Below are 21,061 nucleotides of genomic sequence, written 5' to 3' on the forward strand. Positions count from 1 at the left end.
CGGAGGTTGCAGTGAGCCAAGATTGCACCATTGCACTCCAGCCTGGGCAACAAGAGCAAAACTCTGCCTCGAACAACAACAACAACAACAACAACAAAAGAATCATCTGGCTGGGCGCGGTGGCTCACGCCTGTTATTCCACCACTTTGGGAGACCAAAGTGGGCAGATGGCTTGAGCCCAGGAGTTCAAGACCAGCCTGGCCAACATGGAGAAACCCTGTCTGTACTAAAAATACAAAAATTTGCCAGGCATGGTGGCGTGCGGCTGTGGTCCCAGCTACCCAGGAGGCTGAGATGGGAGGATGCTTGAGCCTGGGAAGCGGAGCTTGCAGTGAGCTGAGATGGCACCACTGCACTCCAGCCTTGGTGACAGAACAAGATCCTGTCCAAAAGAGAGAGAGAGAGAGAGAGAGAGGAGGTTAGGACACAGACACACACAGAAGGAAGACCATGTGAAGACACAAGAAGAAAGCGGCCATCTTCAAGCCAAGGAGACAGATCTCAGAAGGAACCAGCTCTGCTGACACCTTGTTCTTGGACTTGTAGGCTCCAGAGCAGTGAGACAATACGTTCCAGTTGTTTAGGTCACCCAGTGTATGTTACTTTGTTGTGGCAGCCCCAGCAGACTAATCCAGGGTGGAATCTCCGTCTCTTCCCCGAGGATCTGGGCTGGCACTGTGACTTGCTCTGACCCATAGAATGCACCAGAAGTGACACTGTGTGACTTCTGAGGCAAGGCCTTAAGAGACCTTGCTTCACCCTCTCAGGCAGTTCTGAGGCTGCCACGTAAGGAAGCCAATCTCACATACTTGAGGATGTGAGGCCACAGGGAGAAGAGTGGCAGTTCACTGCAGCGGACAGCTGGCACCAACTGCCAGACTGTTCATGAGGACATCTTGGACCTCCCCACAGCTGTTGGCTAGCTGACTGCAGCTGCATGAGTAAACCCAGGTGTAACCAGCAGAGGAACAGCCCAGTCAACTTACTCAATTGTGACAGAAGAAGAAACTGTTGCTTTAAGCCACTACAGGTTTAGAGTGGTTTGTTACACAGCAATAGCAAACGGATATATCCCGTTGAAACATAGTCTAGAAGGGTTTCTATCCAAAAGTCTTAGAAGCAAGTCTGTTGACTAGGCATGGTGGCTCTCACCTGTGATTCCAGCACTTTGGGAGGCTGAGGCAGGATGATCCCTTGAGCCCAGGAGTTTGACAACAGCCTGGACAAAACAGTGAGACCCTGTCTCTAAAATATATATATATAACTAGCCAGGGCTGGTGGCTCTCACCTGCAGTCCCAGCTACTGAGGGGGGTGAGATGGGAGAATCACTTAAGCTCAGGAATTTGATGCTGCAGTGAGCTATGATTATGCCACTGCAGTCCAACCTTGGTGACAGAGCAAAACCTTGTATTTAAGAAAAAAAAAAAAAAAGTAGCAAGAATATTGGGGAAGAAGCCAGGTGCAGTGGCCCACAGCAGTAATCCCAGCATTTTGGGAGGCCGAGGCGGGCGGACCATTTGAGCTCAGGAGTTTGACACCAGCCTGGCCAATATGGCAAAACCCCATCTCTACTAAAAATAACAAAAATTAGCTGGGCATGGTGGCACACTCCTGTAGTCCTAGCTACTTGGGAGGCTGAGGCATAAGAATTGCTTAAACCAGTGAGCCAAGATCATGCCACTGCACTCCAGCCTGGACAACAGAGCAAGACTCCATCCAAAAAAAAAAAAGAAGAAGAACAGACTCCACTCCTCTGCCTCTCTCTGGGCCTTTCCCTTTATGACTCTGACTCCCCTGTCCCAGCAACTCCCCATGCACCTGCCCTCCTTCCCTGACCCTCCTCATCTAAATCTTCAACAGAGAGAGAGCAGCCTGATTAAGGGTGCACCCTGCGGGGCACAGTGGCTCACGCCTGTAATCACAGCACTTTGGGAGGCCGAGGCGGGCAGATCACGAGGTCAGGAGTTCGAGACCAGCCTGACCAACATGGAGGAACCCCGTCTCTACTAAAAATACAAAAAAATTAGCCAGGCGTGGTGACGCATTTCTGTAATCCCAGCTACTCCAGAGTCTGAGGCAGGAGAATAGCTTGAACCTGGTAGGCAGAGGTTGCGGAGAGCCAAGATCATGCCATTGCACTCCAGCCTGGGCAAGGAGAACGAAACTCCATCTCAAAAAAAAAAAAAAAAAAAAAAAAGGGTGCACCCCAATTCCCTCCTTGTGGCCACACTATGAGGTGGGCACTTACTCTCCTTTTACAGATAAGGAAACTGAGGCATGGAGACGTGACAGGCGGGCAGCCCACACTATGACTTAGCCTAATGACTCAATCTGGGAGGCTTCCCCTGGCCTTCCCGGTCCTCCAAGACCTGCCCTGCCAGGGATTCCGGGGTGCTGACTCGCACATCACTCCTTCAGGCCCGTGGTATGTGTTCGTCAGTGACATCGTGAAGATGTGTGACTATTTCTAGCCCTCGGCTAGGTGTTGGGCACAGAGAAGGAGCCTCATCATGTGTCACATTGTCATGCAGCTCTGAGTCTACCCCAGTCTGCTCTGAGCAAGGCAGCCGCTGTATGTGAGGCTTGGTGGTAATGAAGGGAGGGGTGTCGGTCGGGAGGTTCAGGAGCCCCAGAAGGAAAAGGAGGAGGGCCAGAGAGAGCAGGCTCCTCGGAGTGCTAAACACAGCCCCGACGGAGTTTCACTCTTGTTGCCCAGGCTGGAGTGCAAATGGCATGATCTCGGCTTATCGCAACCTCTGCCTCCCGGATTCAAGTGATTCTCCTGCCTCAGCCTCCTGAGTAGCTGGGATTACAGGCACGCGCCACCATATCCGGCTGATTTTGTATTTTTAGTAGAGATGGGGTTTCTCCATGTTGGTCAGGCTGGTCTCGAACTGCCAACCTCAGGTGATCCGCTCGCCTCGGCCTCCCAAAGTGCGGAGATTACAGGCGTGAACCACCAAGCCCCGCCCCAACTGCCTTTTTCAAGAATAAAGGTATAGGCCAGAAGGGCAAATAGCCCCCTCCACAAATGCCAGCAAATTGCAGCACGCACACAATGGCTCCTCCCTGTCCTGCCTTCCCAGGATACCCTATTTGGCAAATCCTACCCACTCTGGCACCACCTGGAACCCAGCCTCCCTCTTAATGCCTCCTCATCCTGGGCCATCTGTAATGCAAGCCACCCCCACCTTCCCTGGGGAGCTAGCGCCGGCCCCAGTGGTCTCCATGTGACCTTTCCTCAGTTCCTCCACTGTCTCCAGACCTAAGTTGAAGAAAGCAAGGTCAGAGAAGGGGCCCACTCATGACCGTGAGACGGAAGACCCACATCCACCAAAGTCAAGTTGCTTCTCTCCAGCTGCCCCTCAGGCCACCATTCCAACAGGTGAGCCTCCCCGGCCACAAACCAGGTTATCTGACCTGAAAACAGTCAGCCCTCAGCCAGGTGTTCCATTCGGAGCCCAACGAGCTTGCACTAAGATCAGGCACGTGGGTAAGACTGACATGAGGGTGGCAGTGAACCACAGGAGGCCTGGCCGACCCAACCTCCTGAGAGAGCTGAGCTGGTCCGAATGAGAAGACGCCTGCAGTGCCGCCCTGCATTTACTATCCGAAGGGACTAGAAATGACTAGAAACTGAGAAAAACGGTCCCTTCACCCCATTCCTATGGCCCAGTAGGCAAGAACAACCGCAAGCGATGGGAGACCTGGCACCTGACACTGTCTTTACCCTGAGCTTCCAGGCCTCAAATTAGAAGGAGAAGGGAGCCGGGCATGGTGGCTTATGCTCACAATCCCAGCACTTTGGGAGGCCGAGGTGGGTGAATCACAAGGCCAGATGTTTGAGACCAACCTGGCCAAGAGGAGCAGGTGAAACCCCATCTCTACTAAAACTACATAAAAAAGTTAGCCAGGTGAGGTGGCAGGCGCCTGTAATTCCAGCTACTTGGGAGGCTGAAGCAGCAGAATTGCTTGAACCTGGGAGGCGGAGGTTACAGTGAGATGAGATCGCGCCACTGCACTCCAGCCTGGGAGACAGAGTGAAACTTCATCTCAAAAAAAAAAAAAAAAAAAAAAAAAAAAGAAGAAGGAGAAGGAAAACTCATGTTTGCCTAGCACCTCAGCAAGATCATCTCACTGAATTCTCATAACAAGCCTGCGACATACTGTGGTGGTTTGAAACACTAGTTATTCGACACTCTTCCCACCAATAGGCGTGGTCTCTGTCTCTACTCCTAGGAGTCGGGGTGGGCTTGTGACTGCTTTCAACACAAGCAGTCTGAGACTTGTAAGGCAAAGCCAGAAGAGGCCATGCAGCTTACTCCTGGCTCCTTTGGGGCACTTACTCTGAGAGAAGTCAGTAAGAAGTCTACCGCCATGGCAGAGAGTCACAACCTAGGTGCCACAGTCAACAGCAGCAGAGCTCCCAGCCAATAGCCAGCATCAACCGATTGCTACAGGAGTGCGCCATCTTGGATATCCTTCCGATGGCTGCAGCTCCTGTTGATGTGTGACTGTAACCGAATGAGATACTCCAAGTGAGAAGTATCTGGCTACAGTGCAATGGCGGGATCTCAGCTCACCACAGCCTCTACCTCCTGAGCTCGAGGAATCCTTTCACCCTAATTTTTATATTTATGTAGAGACAGGATCTCGCTATGTTGCCCAGGCTGGTCTCCAACTCCTAGGCTCAACTGATCCATCCACTGCAGCCTCCCAAAGTGCTGGGATTACAGGCATGAGCCACCATGCCCAGCCAAAGAGCTGTTTTAAGTGGCAAAGTTCTGGAGTAATTTGTTGCATGGCACTAGTAATCAAAACAAACCCGGCTGGGCGAGGTGGCTCATGCCTACAGGCACTTTGGGAGGCCGAGGTGGGCAGATCATGAGGTTAGGAGTTTAAGACCAGCCTGGTCAACATGGTGAAACCCCACCTCTACTAAAGATACAAAAATTAGCCGGGCATGGTGGCGCACGCCCGTAATCCCAGCTACTCAGGAGGCTGAGGCAGGAGAATCACTTGAACTTGGGAGGAAGAGGTTGCAATGAGCCAAGATCAAACTTTTGCACTCCAGCCTGAGCGACAGGGTGAGACTTCTGTCTCAAAAAAAAAAAAACTAAAAACAAACAAACAAAAAAAAACACATACACATAAAAACACCAGATCTTTGGTGTTCCCACTTGAAGCTCAGGTGCAGAGGGGCTGAATGAATAACTTGCCCCTGGTCACACACCTGGTAGTGGCAGAACTGAGACTCAAAGCTGGTTTCTCAGAGTCCAAATCATAGCCCCTTCTCACGGTGCCCCCTGACATTTTCTCCCTTCCCAGAAGAGAACATTCTTTTCAGATTCGACTAGTTTCCAAAGCTGGCTGTGTGTCAGAGTCAGCTGTGGCGTGTTAAAGATAGACATTTCCAGGCCCCACCCCAGTATTTTCAGATGTGGGGCCAGGACTCCAAATTCTGAACTGGCACCCCAGGTGACCCGGAGGCAGTTAGTGCATGAACTGGACAGTGAAACCCATTGCTCAGCCAGGTCGTTACAGACAACTGGAGAGGACCAGCAAGGCTTTCCTCAAAATATAGCAGTTTCGGAAAATCCCTCATGATCTAATCTCAACTTCAGCTTTCTCTCTCTCTCTCTCTCTTTTTTTTTTTTTTTTTTTTTTTGGAGATGGAGTCTTGCTCTCTTGCTCTTTTACCCAGGCTGGAGTGCAGGGGTGCAATCTTGGCTCACTGCGACCTCCGCCTCCTGGGTTCAAGCGATTCTCCTGCCTCAGCCTCCCGAGTAGCTGGGATTACAGGTGTGTGCCACCACGCTCAGCTAATTTTTGTATTTTTAGTAAAAACAGTGTTTCACCATGTTGGCCAGGCTGGTCTTGAACTCCTGACCTCGTGGCCTCCCAAAGTGCTGGGATTACAGGCATGAGCCACCGAGCCCTGCCTCTATGTCACCCTTCTTGGCCCTAACATCTGGGAAGTCTTTTCTACTCTCACACCACTAAAAGACAGAAATTGAGCCGGGCGCGGTGGCTCAAGCCTGTAATCCCAGCACTTTGGGAGGCCGAGGCGGGTGGATCACGAGGTCAAGAGATCGAGACCATCCAGGTCAACATGGTGAAACCCCCGTCTCTACTAAAATACAAAAAATTAGCTGGGCATGGTGGCGCCTGCCTGTAATCCCAGCTACTCAGGAGGCTGAGGCAGGAGAATTGCCTGAACCCAGGAGGCGGAGGTTGCGGTGAGCCGAGATCGCGCCATTGCACTCCAGCCTGGGTAACAAGAGCGAAACTCTGTCTCAAAAAAAAAAAAAAAAAAAAAAAAGAAATTGATTGGAGGGTATGCGACCAATAAGTACACTCTCTCTGCATTGGGATGGCTGGTGGCCCTAACACGTTGCTAGGCTCTGTGGTCCCTGTGCTCTAAGAGTTTACAACTGAACCGAGGAGATAAGGCGTAAAGCTGTTCCAGAGCAACCAAATGATAAGTTTTGTGTCTGTGACAATAAGCACAAAGGCATCTGGGAGAATTAGACTGAAATGTAACCACCTTGCAGTTTGGGAGGGGCTCTGCAGAGGAGGTGGAGCCTGGAGCTGGGAGTCAGGGTGGGCAAGGGGATCACTCCAGGCACAGGGCTCAGAGGCTGAGGCTCGTTCCAAGGGCAGAACAATCAAGAGGGCGTGAGTGGGCAGGGGGACTCACTGGGCTGCCCCGTGGGTGTGCTCTGTGGCAGCTGTGGAACCAGAAGAGAGGGGCACACCAGGACCAGATCAGAGAGGGATCAAAGGACTTGACTCTTGATCCAGATTTTTATTTTCTCAGTTTCCCAAAGCTGCTCTTATTTACAGATCCAAGACATGGCCGGGCCAGGCGCAGTGGCTCACACCTGCAATCGCAGCACTTTGGGAGGCTGAAGTGGAAGGATCATTTGAGCCCAGAAGTTAGAGACCAGCCTGAGCAACACAGTGAGACCTTGTCTCCACTAAAAACAAAAAATTGGCTGGGCGTAGTGGTGCACACCTGTGGTCCCAGCTTCTTGGGAGGCTGAGGTGGGAGGATCACTTGAGCCTAGGAGGTTGAGGCTGCAGTGAGCCATGATCACACCACTGCATTCCAGCCTGGGTGACAGAATGAGGCCCTGTCTCAAAAAAGAAAACACCAAAAACCGAAAAATAGAAAAGGCAGTCCCCCTCCCAGTTCTAGGCTAGGATTAGTTACAGAAGATGGATCAACTCACACACCTTTGGAGATGAAGCCAGAATTCTCCCAAATAAGAGACAGGCTGAATCCATACGGGGCCCCATCATAAAACACATCTCCCCCAGTGCCCCAGTCTCTTTGCTTGCGAGATGTAAACTTGATGCTGCTACCTTGAATTTTTAGACGGTAGACTCCTTTGATTAGAATAACTCTGGGCAATGGTGATGAGATTCCATTAACCGTCGGAATCAATTGAACCAAGAGCTTTCCTTCCTAAAGGGAAGGGCTAGGTTCCAGTACTTGGCTGACTGCAGAGCCCTGGAGGAATTCATTGAAAGGAGGCCCAAAATTAGAAGTCATCGCTTTCTGCAGAGACACTTAGGAATCCCTCCCACATTATTCAAGGACGGTAAGAGGAAGGTAGGCAGAACTGAGGAGTAAAGGAGCTGCAAGGGAGAACAGGAATCTCTAGCCAGCTCATACAGCTTCATACAACAGATGAAGGTGTGTCCTGCGCAGCCGGCTAAAGGTCTAGGTGGTGGTAGAGTGAGGCCCAAGGGTCACACCTCGTGGATCCTATGCCACATCTGTGCCACTCCCAGACATGCTTAGAGGGAAGCGAGGAAACTTGCTCCATCTGGGGGTCTCCTCTGATCTTTCCTACTTGTACCTTCCCTGCAAGGGAAGCCTCTGCCTCCTGGGTTCAAGCAATTCTCCTGCCTCGGCCTCCTGAATATCTGGGATTACAGGCATGCACCACCACGCCCGGCTAATTTTTGTATTTTTAGTAGAAACGGGGTTTCACCATGTTGGCCAGGCTGGTGTGAACTCCTGACCTCAGGTGATCTGCCCACCTTGACCTCCCAAAGTGCTGGGATTACAGGTGTGAGCCCCTGTGCTTGGACCTGCATGGCCTTTTTCTCTCTCTGCATTGGGATGGCTGGTGGCCCATCTTCCAGGTTTCCTGAGATTGGTGGCAATGAACCAGAAGCCTCTGGTGCCATCATAAACCATCTCCGGGATGGTAATGTAATGATTGCATGGATTTATTTAAATTTAATCTAAAACAGAAGGTTTCAACAAGGGCGGTTTTATCATTTGATATATGTATTTATACATATAAATGTCATAGCTAGAGATACATAGTTTGGGTTTAAACCATCTGTTTCAGATTGTATTACCCTTCCCAGTTCTTTAGCCGGCGCTGTGTCCACACCCTTTAGAGGTAGAGCGTGCCTCCCCATCCCGCGGATGTCAGACCCCGTGGCTTCTTTAGGCCAATAGATGTAGGCAGAAGTAACAGTGTGCAAAATTTTGAGTCCTGGACTTAAGAGTCATTACATTTGCACTCCCACCTCTTGCACTTTTGCCACTGTCATGAGAAGAACATCTCAGGTACCCCACTTGTCCCTAGAAGCTGAGGGACACATGGAACAGCTTTAGACTCAATCCGCACTTGGAGTCAAGCCCCATTGAGCAGAGTCTAGACCAGCCAACCACAGGTGACCCACCGACTCATATGTAAGAAATAAGAGCTTACTGATTTTTTTTTTTTTTCCGAGACAGAGTTTCACTCTTTTTGCCTATGCTGGAGTGCAGTGTCGGCTCACTGCAACCTCCACCTCCCAGGTTCAAGCCATTCTCCTGCCTCAGCCTCCCTAGTAGCTGGGATTACAGGCGGGCACCACCACGCCTGGCTAATTTTTTGTATTTTTAGTAGAGACGGGGTTTCACCATGTTGGTCAGATTGGTCTCGAACTCCTGACCTCGTGATCCACCCACCTCGGCCTCCCAAACTGATGTTTTGTGGTGGTTTGTGATACAACAGTGTTGTGGCCAGAGGTTATTGATATGTCGCCTGAGCGCATTACTCCGCCAACCCAAGACTCATACTGCATAACCTACCATCTAAAAGAATACTCATTCTACCTGCTGTAGATCAAAATAACTAACTACAGAAAAGAACCTTCCATCTCTCTCTAGCCCCATACCCTTCTTAATTCTTCCAAGTATTTATTAAAACCTGCAATATTCTATATTTTTATTACTCATGTACTTTTTCTTTCCCCAGTAAAATGTAGTCTTATGATGTCCAAGATACTGTTTTTGTTCCTGCTATAAATGTCCAAAGCTTTGGTAGGTGTATGGTGGGTGTTAAATAATGATGTGCAAAATGGATGTATATGGTCTTGTGCCTCCTTGGTTAATGTGCCTCTTGTCTAATTTACGTTTCTGTGTGCAGCTCAGTGACTTTGCAGTAAGCAAAGTTGAGGAAGAAGAAAACATTTTCTGGAGCCAAATCTGCAAACAGGAGACCTCCAAATTTTGTCCCTGATGAAGGATGAGTTCTTCTTCCCCAAGGAGCCACTCTCGATGGCTGGGGCCCTTAGAAACCAACCACAGCAGGCCTCCAGAACTCGAAAACTCAGAGACCATCAACTCAGGGCCAAATGACAAACCAGGAGGTGGCTTGGCCAGTGCCATCTAGTAGAACCACGAGGCAGCTACATTTCTGCATACCGTATCAGGGGCTGTCCTCAACCATAGGAGGTTTCTCTGTGTGTCAGTTCACTGGGGGGAACTTCAAAGGGACTTATGTGGCTTCCAAGAGCTGTCAGAATGTTTGACTCTCTGGCATTGTGCCGGCATCACACGTTAATTAAATTATATGGCAGAAACACCACAATGTCAAGGTCAGATATTATAGCCATCAAAGCCTAACATTAGGTGCAGTATTTTTTATAGCACAGAGCAAAGTATACCTTTAAACAAATTCTTGGCCGGGCGCGGTGGCTCATGCTTATAATACCAGCACTTTGGGAGGCCGAGACAGGCGGATCACCTGAGGTCAAGAGTTTGATATCAGCCTGGCCAACATAGTGTAAACCTCTTCTCTACTAAAAAAATACAAAAATTAGCCAGGTATGGTGGCGCATGCCTGTAATTCCAGCTACTCGGGAGGCTGAGGCTGGAGAATCACTGGAACCCATGAGGCGGAGGTTGCAGTGAGCGGAGATCATGCTATTGCGCTCCAGCCTGGACGATACAGTGAGACTCCATCTCAAAAATAAAACACATAAACAAATTCCTTTCTCTTTCCCCAGTCTTCTCTTGCCTCTGGCTCTTAAGACATTCACCATTCAACACTTCCTATGTGAAGGACATTCCAGACAACTTTGCTGGGGGTGGGGGGCGAGACTCTCTCTGGCTTGCCAGACAGTAAGGGTTTCTGGGGTCACACCTACTTGCTCTCTCTAACCCTTGGCTTTGTGATCTCAGGTTTTTGTGAGCCTAGGCTTCACCCTGAGGGAGAAGATCTTGTTACCAAGTCAGTCGTAAAGCAAATGCTAGCTCTTTCTTCCAAGATGGTTCTATAAGTATGGCAGCAACTAGCCGAGCTATAAAAGGGAAGTGGGTGTGGGGAGACTTTCCCTCCAAATATCTTTTTAAATAAGCATGGCTAGAAACTCTCCATGAGTGTGGAAACTGACCACAAAAAAAAAAAAAAAAAAAAAAAAAAAAAAAAAGAAAAAGAAACTGACCACAAGAAGCTCCTGCCACTTATGTGCTAAGCCTGGGCAATCCTATCAGGCAAGGGACCATGATGAAGCCACATTCCTGGTTTCCTTGGGTTTCGTTGGGTTACCAACGAAAACTCAGAGGCCATCAACTCTGGGCCAAATGACTTACATGCAATGACCAAAGCAAAGTTAATACCCAATGTGGTTAAGCCTCAAGCGTCCTAACACCTATTAAGCACTTTCTAGATGCCAGGCACTATTTTATTTTTATTTACTTATTTATTTATTTTGAGACGGAGTCTTGTTCTTGTCACCCAGGTTAGAAGTGCAGTGGTGTGATCTCGGCTCACTGCAGCCTCCGTCTCCTGGTTTAAGCGATTTTCCTGCCTCAGCCTCCCGTGTAGCTGGGATTACAGGCACCCACCACCTCACCTACCTAATTTTTGTATTTTTAGTAGAGACAGAGTTTCGACATGTTGGCCAGGCTGCTATTGAACTCCTGACCTCAGGTGATCTGCCCGCCTCGGCTTCTCGAAGTTCTGGGATTACAGGTGTGAGCCACCATGCCTGGCCCAGGCACCATTTTAAATACTTTATGTCCATTAACGAATCCTCCCAACATCATTAAATATATTCTATCATTACCCTTCATTTCACAGATAGAAGAAGTGAGGTGGTGAGAGTAACTGCCTCAGGTCACACAGCTGGTCAAGTCGTAGAGCCAGGTTTCAAACCCAGGCAGTCTGGCTTCCCCACACTAACTACGACATAGTTTTCGCTATTGAAGCCCGAAAGCTTTAGGAAATGCCCATTATGCATGAGGCATGCTAATAAGGTGCTGGGGGCTGGGAGGAGGGGAATGAACAAGCAGGCACCATGTCTATGAGGGCAAAGTACTCCTAAGTAACACTTTAAGATAAACTAATTCAGATCTTTGAAGGGGTTTTGAATTCTTTCCAAGAGTAGGCGTGTTGAATAAATATAGTGCTTTTGAAAACCTGTCTTCATATATGGGTGTTCATTGTACTGCTCTTTCAAGTTTTCTGTGGGTTTGAGATTTTTTTCAAAATAAATTTTGTTTTTTGAGATGGAGTCTTGCTCTGTTGCCCAGGCTGGAGTGCAATGGCACGGTCTTGGCTCACTGCAACCTCTGCCTCCCAGGTTCGAGCAATTCTCCTGCCTCAGCTTCCCGAGTAGCTGGGATTAGAGGCGCCCACAACCACACCCAGCTAATTTTTGTATTTTTAGTAGAGACGGGGTTTCAGCATATTGGTCAGGCTGGTCTCGAACTCCCGACCTCAGATAATCTGCCCGCCTCGGCCTCCCAAAGTGCTGGGATTACAGGCATGAGCCACCATGCCCAGCCTATTGAAGCTGATTATAAAATATATATATTTAGAGACGGGGTTTCACCATGTTGGCCAGGCTGGTCTCAAACTCCTGACCTCAGGTGATCCACCCACCTTGGCTTCCCATAGTGCTGGGATTATAGGCGTGAGCCACCGCGCCTGGCCCAATTGGGTGAAACCTCGTCTCTCCTAAAATACAAACATTAGCTGGGCGTGGTAGTGCATGCCTGTATTCCCAGCTACTCGGGAGGCTGAGGCAGGAGAATTGCTTGAACCCAGGAGGTGGAGGTTGCAGTGAGCGGAGATCGTGCCACTGCACTCCAGCCAGGGAGTCTCCATCTAAAAAAAAAAAAAAAAAAAAAAAAAAAAAAAAAAAAAAATCCTTAATAGACTATCATGGGAAGGGTAAACAAGAAACTGGGAGCAGTGGCTGCCTTCAGAGAGGCAAACTGAGTGACTGAGAAAAGGGGGTGGAAGAGCACCAAACATCCTTTTATAGCCTTAGAATTTTCTGCCAAGTGCAGGTGTTACCCAAGACATCTGCCATGAACTTGGTGTCACCCGGGCGGAGACTCTGGAGAGAAAGCATGGAACTCCCAGCTTCCAAGTCCCATTCAGCAGGCCAGCCACTGGGAGTTTGAGGGAGTCTTTGGTTTTCCAGCTTTAAGTGTAAAGTGGGCAGAAACACACCAACTGCCCTTTGGCTTAAAACAAAAAAATCTATCCCCAAGTGGGGTGCAGTGGCTCACGCCTGTAATCTCGGCATTTTGGGAGGCTGAGGTGGGAAGATCACCTGAACCCAGGAGTTCAAGACCAGCCTGGGCAACATGGTGAGACTCAGTCTCTATTAAAAAAAAAAAAAAAAAAGACAAACGAGCTGGGTGTGGTGGCATGAGCCTGTAGTTCCACCTACTCGGAAGGCTGAGACAGAAGTAGCACTTGAGCCCAGGAGGTCGAGGCTGTGGTAAGCCGTGATCACCTCACTGCACTCCAGCCTTGGCAAGAGATAGATGGAGATCTCGTCTTAAAAAAAAAAAAAAAAAAAAAAGCCGGGCGCGGTGGCTCAAGCCTGTAATCCCAGCACTTTGGGAGGCCGAGGCGGGTGGATCATGAGGTCAAGAGATCGAGACCATCCTGGTCAACATGGTGAAACTCCGTCTCTACTAAAAATACAAAAAATTAGCTGGGCATGGTGGCACGTGCCTGTAATCCCAGCTACTCAGGAGGCTGAGGCAGGAGAATTGCCTGAACCCAGGGGGCGGAGGTTGCAGTGAGCCGAGATCGCGCCATTGCACTCCAGCCTGGGTAACAAGAGCGAAACTCCGTCTCAAAAAAAAAAAAAAAAAAAAAAAAAAAATCTATGCCGAAGGAATAATACCAGGGACTGCTCTTTCTCCTGGTTTTAGTGTAGGCACAATGAAGTTTTCAGCTTCGTGGGACTTACCCCTTTCGGGGAGACTTTATGTTCTCTAAGGAGGGGTCTGGGTCCTGTTAACCAGGGGTCTCCCTCAGCCATCCCCAACAGCCACAAGCAGAGCTCGGGACAGACAACACAGGCTTGAGCGAACGCTTGTTGAGTCACTGACTATGCTATGTTCACCGTCCATGAAGGACCATGTGGTCCACTATCCTTCCTATTCGTAGGTGTGGGTAACTCTTGGAGCATGGATGTCACACTTCTGATGAATGAGCAGTGATTCTCAGCACAGAATGTGACATTTTTCTGTTGCACAAGATTAAACAGTGACGGAGTGTCCACAATTGCCCAACATGGCCTGAAGCTGCCAGGCAAGGGATTGGGCCACCCCTGGTCCACTCTGAGGGGCTGGGGGATCCCCATCTTGACACATTGGCAACCCACTCTTGGGAAGCTCTGGGTGAAGGGATTTTGGAGGCCATTCCCTGGCTCTTGGAACTAGCAACCCACAACCTGAACGGGGAGGGGGTGGTCTGAGAAGGCTGCCAAGGGGCAGCAGGGCTTCCTGGGGCTTGGGCTTGCTCTGGGGTGTGCCCAGGTTTTTGGGGGGCGACGGGGCCTGAGCAGTGGGCTGAAGAGGGCACTCCGCCAGCTCTGGCTGGCCCAGAGCCAGGAAGTCTGACTGAACTTGGGCCAGCCCTGTTGGCCCACAGATTCTGGAAGCTGAACTGCTCCAGAGCTCCTTGGCCTCTTTGTTTTCACTTCCCCACAGCTCTCCCTTAGTGTTCAGGAATGTGCTTTGAAGGTTCCAGCGTGTTTCGCCTCTGCTTAGGGAAACCAAGAGCAGAGGCTGGGCCCAGGCCAGATGGCTGGAGAAAGGGCACCTGTGATCACACTGAGAGCGCCCCAAGGGGCAGGTGGAATGCAGGCAGCGCTTAAGCCAGCCCCCTTCTCTGCTGGGAGACTCCACATGCAGTGCTAAACCTTGGAGATTCTCAGCTTTGTTTTGTGAAGGGAAGTATTCCCTTACCAGCTCCCCCAGAGAGCCCACATTTGTCCAGGAGCTTTTGGGGACAAGCTGTGCTCTTCTGCTTGTTCAGGGCAACGGCGCGAACTGCAGTGTGTAGTGTCTAGCTAGAAAAGTGCCCTCTTTCGTTCGCATTAGAGTAAGTTTCTTGGCCTGCCTAGGGCAACAAAGTCAGGACCTCCAAGGAAGGGGAAGTGACGGTGGCCTTTCTCACACCCCACCACCGCTGGGAGGACAATCTCACAGGCCCAGATGCTTAGTCAGGTAGGGCTTGGCTTGGGGAGGCCAGAGGGGTCCACTGCTACAGGTGGCATGCCCTTTGGCCTCGATGCCCACCTGTAAACCGCTGTCTTCAAACGTGGAACCCATAGCTGGGCGTAGTAGTGTCCCAGCTACTCGGGAGGCTGAGGCAGGAGAATTGCTTGAACCCGGGAGGCGGAGGTTGCAGTGAGCAGAGACTGCACCACTGCACTGCAGCCTGGGTGACAGAGCGAGACTCCGTTTCAACAACAAAAAAAGTGGAACCCAGAGTGGCTGGCTTTCTCCTCCCCTTCCCCAGCCCCTTTGCCCACTGTCTTTCATGGCCTTTGTCACCAGGCACATATAAAGGGCAGAGTCTTTCCTGCTCAGTCCTTTGAGGGCTTATAGCGCTGGTAGCCCCCTTTGATGCCCAGCATAACGCTTTACACACAGCAAGCGCTTAATAAATGCCAAATGACTAAACTACCAGGCCTCTTCAGTGACCAAGAGCAGTCTGGATCTTTCTCTAACCAGAAGTCATTTTTTTTCGTCTGGCTGTTTTTGGGAGCTCTTGGTTCTGGTCTCACTTTTGCCACTAACATGTCACTCCGAGCTAGTGTTTTCACCCTCTCAACTGATTTCCTCCACTGCATTAAATGGGGCTCCATGAAAGTCCTGGTGGCTCTTGTATGACATCTGCACACACTCTTGTTTGCTGGCTGTCATTTTAGTGCCAGGGCGGGACACTTCGATCCTGCCTGGGCCCAGGTGCTAGTAGGGTCTCTTGTCTTCAGCTGCCGGTTCTCTCCTGCTCCTCCAGTCTGTTTGGCTTCACAACACACACCTAGTCCTTAGAGTATTGACACATCTGTTCCTTTCTGTCCCCACGGCCATTTATACAGCTCCAGCTCCTGCGTGTGAGGGGCCTGTGGTACATGAGCAGTAACTCCGATGCCACAAGGGCACCCAAGTCATTTTTCTGCAGCCAGCACTGTCTGGAGCGACAGCAGACTTCCCTCCTGCCCTGTGGTGACATAGGCCCTGTTCAGATATGTCTGGGCTGTGGAGTTTTTCCCAATCTCCATTTGTCCTTGATTTCAGTCCAAGAATGAACGTGCACTCCAAGGCCCTGCTGAGGGTAAATAGACAGCGCCATCGCAGGGGCCCTTCCTTTTCTCTCTCCAAAGATTCACTTTCTCTTCCTAGGTAATGACTGCTTTTTCCTCCCAGCTTCCTCTCAGCCTACGTATATTTAGTGCACGTTGCCCTGGATAGAGTTTAATTAGGCACCAATGCACCCAGGGGCAAAAACCAAGGACCCCTCTCGGGTTGAGCAAATGGGGCCAGCCTCCCTAGGCTGGTAAGTGAAGAGCTGCTGGCAGGTAGAGGAGGTTGTCCATTCTCAGCTAATGATCGCCTTAGGCGCCAAGTGATAGAAAATCCAGGAGGACTGGCGAGCTGCAGGGGGCAGCCAGGGACGATTGTATGGACCAGTTTAACACGGCTTCCGGAGGGATGGCAGGAGGAATGCTCTGTGCGTGTGTGTGTGTGTGTGTGTGTGTGTGTGTGTGTGTGTGTGTGTGTGTTTTCTGGTCTCCTTTCTCTCCCCTCCCTGTCGTCTTTCCCTCTCTCTTGCTTTTTCTCTTCTGTTTCTAGCCTACGCGAGTTGAAATTAGAAAGGTCTTTGAATTCATTTATTTGTTTTAATAAAAGCAGCATTTTTAAGCAGCATATTTGCAGCAGTTGAGTGTTAAACGAAACACCAAGCCAACTAAATGTGTTAGGGGGAAATGAGAAGTCAGTTTACAAGAAACATATAATTAACACGTTCTTTGACTTTCCCTAAGCCTTTGTCTGGCTGGGGACAAGACAGAGGAACCACAATCAACTTTAATGAAACGAAAGATGGTATCGAGGCCAAAGGAGAACAAAAACCTCTGGGGTAGAAAACAAAGGCCAAAGAGAGGATTCTTAAGTTATAACAAATAACGTTAAAAAACACATCTTTTGGTTGGGCGCGGTGGTTCAGGAGGTCAGGAATTCGAGGCCAGCCTGGCCAACATGGTGAAACCCCGTCTCTACGAAAAATTCAAAATATCAGCCGTGCGTGGTGGAGCATGCCTGTAATCCCAGCTACTTGGGAGGCTGCGGTAGGAGAATCGCTTGAATCCAGACGGCGGGGGTTGCAGTGAACCAAGATTGCGCCATTGCCTTCCAGCCTGGGTGACAAAGCAAGACTCAGTCTCGAAAAAACAAAACAAAACAAAAATTTCCTTAGTTTTGGTCATCAGCCATTTTCTCCTTCCCAATAGGAAGGCTCTGGTTTGAACTCTACCTGTTAACCTGGTCAGATGCTGAGACCTAGACGGGGAGGGGAAGGTGGTTAAAGGGAACCTGCAGGAGACACGTGGCAGTATCTGGAGGCCGATAAACCCAGGCTAATGGAAATTACTATTGCACAACACCAGTCTTCACGTGGCCTGACTTCCAATAAATGGTTCCCCTCCTCACCCCTTGGAGAAAGTGAAATAAGACATTAGACTTTCAATAATCTCATATGGTGATGATCAATCGAAACCTGGAGGAGAAGGCCAATTTATAGAAATTGTATCTGCTTCACTGGGCGGCTGGAACCAGGGAGCTGAAAACAAAACGGTGCTGGCCTTTGATGTGCGAAGTTGCCCCAAAATGACGAACGCCAAAAAAACACTGCCTATACATGTGGGGTCTTCAAAGGGAGAGGGTACTTGGGAGAAGCCTGTGTTAGGTGGATCACTGCGGGGGACCTGCCCAAAGATGCATGCACATGTTCAGGTCACATCAAAGCGATTTCTTTTTATTGTCTGTCGGCTATTTTCAGTTGGAGTTTCCACCTTTCTTATTGGTTTTATCATCAATGAAGTTCATTTACTGAATTAACTTTTAATGGCCCTCTACTTCGTTTTTCAGAGTTGGCTTCCAGGACTTGCGCCTTTTTAGGCAGGACTCCTCCTAGCCTTTGTGATCAGCTTGCCTTTGTGGCACCCCCCTCCTCCCTCCCCCATCCCAATCCTGGAGGTGAACAGCTCAATCTCTGTTAACTCCTTGCCTGCTGGTGTCTTTTCTCTGTAGCTACTAATCACCTCCTTTTGATCACTGCCAAGTTCTCAGGTTGAAGGAAGGAGAAAGGACCTCTTGACCATTCTGGCTGGCTTTCCACATGAGCCTGAAAATGTCGACAAATTTGAAACATCTGCCGGGCTGCTTTGGTCTGATTGCTAAAATATGCCGACCTCAACCCCCCTCCCCCCGCCCCTTTTAATCTGTTTCATATTCACAAATTAAGCATTTAGTCTGAGTAATAAATCAGGGCGGTTTACGAGGCTCACACGAGACAAACAAGCGAGAAGGGCGCAACACAAGCCCCTGGAAGCGGAGTGCACGGAGCTGCCAGGAGTCGGGAGCTCCCAGCGCTCGAACGCGAAGAGCAGCCCGGCGCGCCCTGACACGCCACCAGCACCCACACTTTGGCGGGTCCCAGAGCCCACGGGGTGGAGGGCGCAGGGGAACAGCTCCCGCCTGGGCCCACACCCCTGAAACCTTCCGCGCGAACCCGCGGCGCCCGGCCCGCCCCAGCTCTGGGCAACTCGGCTCCCCCGCCCCGTCAGGGAGTGGCCGCTGGCAAAGGCGACAGCCTCACCCGGCACACACCCTGTGGTGGGCCCATTAAGCCTCTCCCAGACGATCGAGAAGGCTGAATCCCCCTCCCCCACCTCCTCCATCCGGCAAGTCTCGGCCTTAAAGATCCCAGGCTCACACTCACCAGAGAGGCAAAAGAGTCCCCGTTCAGGTCCACGTGTGACCTCCACTAAGCCTGGGGGCTACCCCCTTCCTGCCCCAGTCTCTCCGTGCCGCCTCCTCCCAGGTTTCGGTCCCAGCAGCCACAAAGCTACTTTCAGATTCAGATGGGGGTGGGGGGTCTCTTGGAGAGCCGATCAAGGTTTAAGAGGGGCTGCGGAGGGTAGCAAAGGCACAAATAGGGTCCAGGCCCCCTCTGCAGAAACCTCGGCCCAGGCTTTTGCGACCACTCAAACTCAGGGGGCGCCAATCTCTGCGTTTCCCGCCCTCCCCTGTGCAGCAGCGAGAAACGGACCTGGATTAGGGGTCTGGGACCAGTCGCAACCCAGAAGCTTGGAAGACCCTGGTGGGGAGCGTGGCTCCGGGGTCACCTCGACCAGGCCTCTGTCTCCCTGCTATGCTCAAGTTCTCTGTAGACTGGCCTTTTCGACCCTATCGTGGGACGCGGCGGCGGAGAGGCGTAGGGCGGGAAATCGGGAAGCCTGAACGTGCAGCCCACCCCGGACGTAAGGGGAAGCGTAGGAACAATTCCCCACCCTGCAATACAGTACACGTCGCCCTTCTTCTTCCCCTAGCACACACTCCGACTGCGAAAGCCATTACCGCCGGCGCGCGAGAGACTTTTTAAATATTTACAGCCCGCTCTCCGCACGGTAGCCTGATCCATCTTGTGGGCGCGGAGGCGGGGCGCGGGGCTGCGCACCCGCGGAGGCGCGGAGCCGAGGCTGGGGCGCCCGGCGCCTCCCCTCATGGTCCCGAGGTCCCGAGGTCCTCCCTGAGCCCCCCACCCTTTTTACCCCCCAGGTAGGGAGGACGCCCCCGAGACTGCACGCAGCGCGCCCGGGGCCCTGCCGGGGCCTGAGCAGGCGGGGGACAGTGTCCGGGAAGAGGGAGGGCCGGGAGGCTGATTTAAAGGTTCTCACCGGGAAGCGAGCGAGGCACAGACCTGAGAGCCGCCGCGCGGTGAAATCCGAGGAGCTCTCTTGGCGAGGAGGGGCTGTCAGAGGCCATTTATCTCTCACCAGAGTGGAGGCTCAGCTCCCACACCGCCCGCGAGTAACAATGGCAGCGATCAGCAGCTCTGCACGCGCTTCAGTGCATGAATGGATTGCGGAAGATGCCTGCGCTCCGCTCGGCTCAGGAGGCTCTCGGAGCGCCCCCTCCCCGCCCGCCGCCCCCGCCCCCGCGGCCTCCTTGGGCCCCGCGGGCGCCTCAGGGTTCGCAAGTTGGGCCCCGCGGCGTGGTCACTCTCACCCAGAACCCCCGCTGCCGTTCCCAGGGCCTTGGCACCTCGCCACCGAGTGTCATTAGGGGCTGAAATTTGACACAAGCCTTCCTGGCCTCCCCGACTCAGACACCGCTGTCAGCCCCCTCCTTCCTTCGCGCCCCTGGCCCCTGGCGGCAAGTTTACTTTCAAGGAGTTGTATACCTTGTTTCCGCTGCAAAGGCCAGCGGCGTGCGGGCCCGGGAGGAGGGGGCGGGCTCGGAATGGTTCCTTCACCTGCTCGGCCGCCTGGGGTGTTTGTAGGTCCCCGCTGGACCCCAGCCCTAGCACCCATACGCGGCGCTCCCCCGCTTTTGGTGGCTAATCCACCGAGAGTCCCTGCGATCCGCACAGGCATGTGCAATCCGAACACTCTCGTCCCAGCCCACATGTCCCGCCAACTTTCGGGTCAGCGGCAGAACCATGTACCCAAATTCTCTTTTCGGCGGCTTACAGTCGTGAAAGTTGGGAGAACGCCACAGACCTCGAGGTCTGCCGCAGAAATGTTCCGCCTCAACTCTGCAAAGCAGGTCTCATTCAAAAAAACAAAACAAAACTCAACAAAAAAACCCTCCAGTTTCGGCCTAGGGCTGAGAGCTGCAGGAAACGCAGTGAGAGATACCCCAATCCCTCCTGAGTTTGCTTTGGTGGAGCTAAACCAGAAACCCGGGGATATTTCTATTTCGGGGATCGCCAAGCTCGGGATGCGTCTGCCCAAGGCGAGGTGGGGAGGAGGGGAGCGCAAGAAGTGGACACTCGCAGCGATCCAAAGGCAAAGCCAAGTACCCTGCGGAAAGAGGCCGAGCTGACCCAGGTTGCAGGAAGACCACCACATGTGTGCAAAGACGCTCACCGAGGGGCAGGGCGCGACCCGTTGACCTAGGAGACTGGCGAGGACAGGCGAGAAGCTGGCAGCAAGACAAAGCGGGAGGAGAGAACCAGGGAGGCTACGCCGCAGACCCGGAAACGCAGGCAGCAGCAGCCGCCTGAGTCCCGAAGCGGAGGCGTGCGCAGCCAGGCCCAGCCTGGCAAAGCCCCATTCTCGCGCCTAAGGACGTGGACACAGACTCTTGGCAGGACCTGCTGCCAGAGCTGGTGTCTGTCGGGCCTGGGCCTATAGTTGGCTGGGTCCTTCCCAGCAGACAGTGGGGTCCCTGGGGTGGTCTTCAAGAATACAGACTCCTCTAGTTTCTGCTCCTCCCTGAGC

The 21,061-nt window shown here is 51.8% G+C and overlaps 1 protein-coding gene across 5 annotated transcripts in view; it reads right to left on the minus strand.

Moving 5' to 3' along the window:
* Positions 1 to 21,061, minus strand: part of BCOR (BCL6 corepressor) — a 128,687-nt gene that overhangs the window by 77,138 nt on the left and 30,488 nt on the right. Inside the window, exon 1 of one of the 5 annotated variants that reach the window (XM_074392058.1) lies at positions 19,537 to 19,702. The exons of the other annotated variants lie outside the window; for them this stretch is intronic. The gene's annotated coding sequence lies outside the window, so the exon portion shown is untranslated. Of the gene's footprint in view, positions 1 to 19,536; positions 19,703 to 21,061 lie in introns of those variants that run through there. 5 annotated transcript variants of the gene reach the window in all.

This window comes from Saimiri boliviensis, chromosome X, assembly GCF_048565385.1.
Source record: "Saimiri boliviensis isolate mSaiBol1 chromosome X, mSaiBol1.pri, whole genome shotgun sequence".
Classification (NCBI taxonomy): Eukaryota; Metazoa; Chordata; class Mammalia; order Primates; family Cebidae; genus Saimiri; species Saimiri boliviensis.